Genomic DNA, 2,851 nt, shown 5'->3' with positions numbered 1-2,851 from the left:
GCACTAAGCACTCACGCTAGGAGCCGAAGCACCTCAACCGCAACTCCCTTGCACTTGGTTCGTGCGTGCTACTCAAGGGTTCAAACCAGCAGTGTTAGGGCCCTTCCAGGTCATGGTTTGGACCAATTAAAAGCAGGTCCACAGCCTAGAATCACCCTGACACCAACATTTTACCCCTCTTAACGCTCGATCACCCAAAAACCGAGCCCCACCACGATACCCCCTCGATCTTCAACCTACTACAGTCCTCCATCAGTTCCAGCTTAGTGACAATGTCACTCTCAGCCCTCACACCCTACAACAGCACCTCAGGACAGCCCTCTTGCAAACACATCAAGAAAACCGTGAACATCAATACAAAAAGAAAATAATAATTTCACACCCGTACTCTATACTTAACATGATTACTATAATCAAAATAGGATTTGAATGTTATATCTATATTATGAAACGATTCAAACAAGGGGCATCAATTTTACGGTTTATAAAAATTTTGGCATGATGTTCCTACATTTGTAAACACCAATAACTCAAGCAACAACAACAATACGTACATATAATCGTATTCTTATAAACAATTATACTCAGTATCATTATACACATAGACATAACATTGTAAAATTTGTTTCAAACCCTGACATTTCATTCACTATAATACATATGCGGAAGCTATACAATAAGACGTCCAGGTTCTTGTCAAGGTGAGGCACGTCACAAGCATCCATTGGCGAACCGGCATCCTATGTATCTTCATTACCTGATCCTGTAATACATGAGCTACGTGAGTTTATAAAACTCAATAAGTTGGCACTTATATGTATCAATATGCGTAGAAGGAACATACATACCAAGTCGTGAACAATAATGAATCTTTAAACCATGTCATATCATAGCATATATTCATGTTCATTTTTGTACTTGAGCCTCATTAGTTGACATGTACTACTGTGCTTGCTTTATTATATAGCTACAACTGTGTTGGACGTCAGGGAGCAACCTTTGGCAACCCCACGCCCCATGAACATATATTGGCCAGTAGGTTTGGTGGACCTAAAACCACCCATGATGTCAACAAGCTCTATATCATGTAAAAATCAATCCTTTTCTTTTCATGTTCATGTCATAGTACACATCTTCAATATTCATGAGTTTCTTTCATATTTAATACATAAAAATGGAATAAGGTGCTATGTTTTCATCAATTAACATACTAACAATGTACATATAACAATAATCAATGGGAAGCATTTGAAATTCATAATATTACTCATGTATTACTTCAAGAACGTGCCAAATTACAGTCCAAGCGTACAAATACTGGTTTGAGAAGATGTTCTCGCTTCTATACTGTCAAATATATCAATAGTTCAGTTACTATGTCTATACTAGGTGAAATTTACTCATCTACATGTATAACAACCAAAAGGGATGAAAACTTACGACTCTAGGATGCTCTTGTGATGGAGAACTAACTTATAACCTCAAAATGATGAAGAAGTAGAAGAAAAGAGCTTTTGGGAGGAAGGGTTCTTGATTTGGTTCGAGTTCTTGCTGCTAAAGGAGTTGAGTAACTGATAAAGATGGCTAGAAATTTGAAGTTTATCCTTTAATATACTCACCGGCGCTTGGGCGGTAATATATTACCGCTTGGGCGCTAAACATTCTGTCCATAAGATGAAATTTTCGTGCACCGGCGCTCGGGCGGTCATTTTCTATCGCTCGGGCGCCATATGTTCTGCCTCTGCGCACTGCTTCATCAAAGATCGCTCCAGAAACAGCTCTTCCCTTCATAATTTGAAAAAGTGGTAAACATAAAAGTTGTAGTCCTATGTCTTGGCTTGAATCTCCAAATGGTTTCATGTCATTTGGAGGTCTGAGTAAAAAGTTATGCTTATTCACCTAACATGTGTAAATGAGGGAATGACGGTATACACGACACATTTCGGGGCACTTTTGGCTTGTCTTCCACAATGATTTGGACAAAACCCAAAACATGAAAGTTGTAGCATTATATCTTAGCTTCCTAATGGTTATGGCCTCACACAATTTGGATCAATATTCAAATGATTATGCTAAAACTCGTAAGAATTACCATATTTTCGTCTCATTTCCTACCAACTTCATTACACTACTTCTACCTACACATCTTACTATCACTATTTAAACACATCTTCATTCTCAATACACCATGGACAATCTAGAAGTCATATTCAATCTCAATATCAATACCTCAATCAACATGCAAAACATAATGAGCTAAATAACTACATATTAAATGACATAAACGCATTATTATCATTTGTACTAGTAACCGGGCATTACAAATAATCTCATGCAAACCGGAAATCATTCATGCTTGAGACTGGATCGAGAATTTTTCTTAATAATTAGCACACATCAGTATGTATATGGCGTGTAAGATGCAAAACAAAAGTACATGGCATGCCTGATGATTTTTGTGCACAAATGCTCGAAGGAATGCACACCCGAGATGTGGAGTAGAGCTTGAGTTTGAAGAAAAAAAAGAAAACCGAATGATGCAAACATGGTTGGTCAAGCACCAAAGAAGGCATGGGAGTCGTTGGAGTTGCCCGAAGGACTTATAACGAGGGGCCGTAGCAAGAAGTTTAAAGAAGCACTTCAAGGATTCATGGTGAACTACAAAGGAAGTTCAACAAATAGGGTGTCTAAATTAGAGGAGCTTGAGGAACATGGACACAATGATGGAAGTGTTTGGAATGTAATTCAAGTGCTAAAAGACCATGAGCACAGCAGCACGCGCGCCCCCGCGCCAGAAGCGGCGCAACCGCGCGCGCGCATGCGCGCATGAACCGGCGCAGCCACGCGCCCC

This window comes from Primulina tabacum, chromosome 5 (assembly GCF_025594145.1).
Source record: "Primulina tabacum isolate GXHZ01 chromosome 5, ASM2559414v2, whole genome shotgun sequence".
Taxonomy (NCBI): Eukaryota; Viridiplantae; Streptophyta; class Magnoliopsida; order Lamiales; family Gesneriaceae; genus Primulina; species Primulina tabacum.
This window is presented reverse-complemented; position numbering follows the sequence as displayed.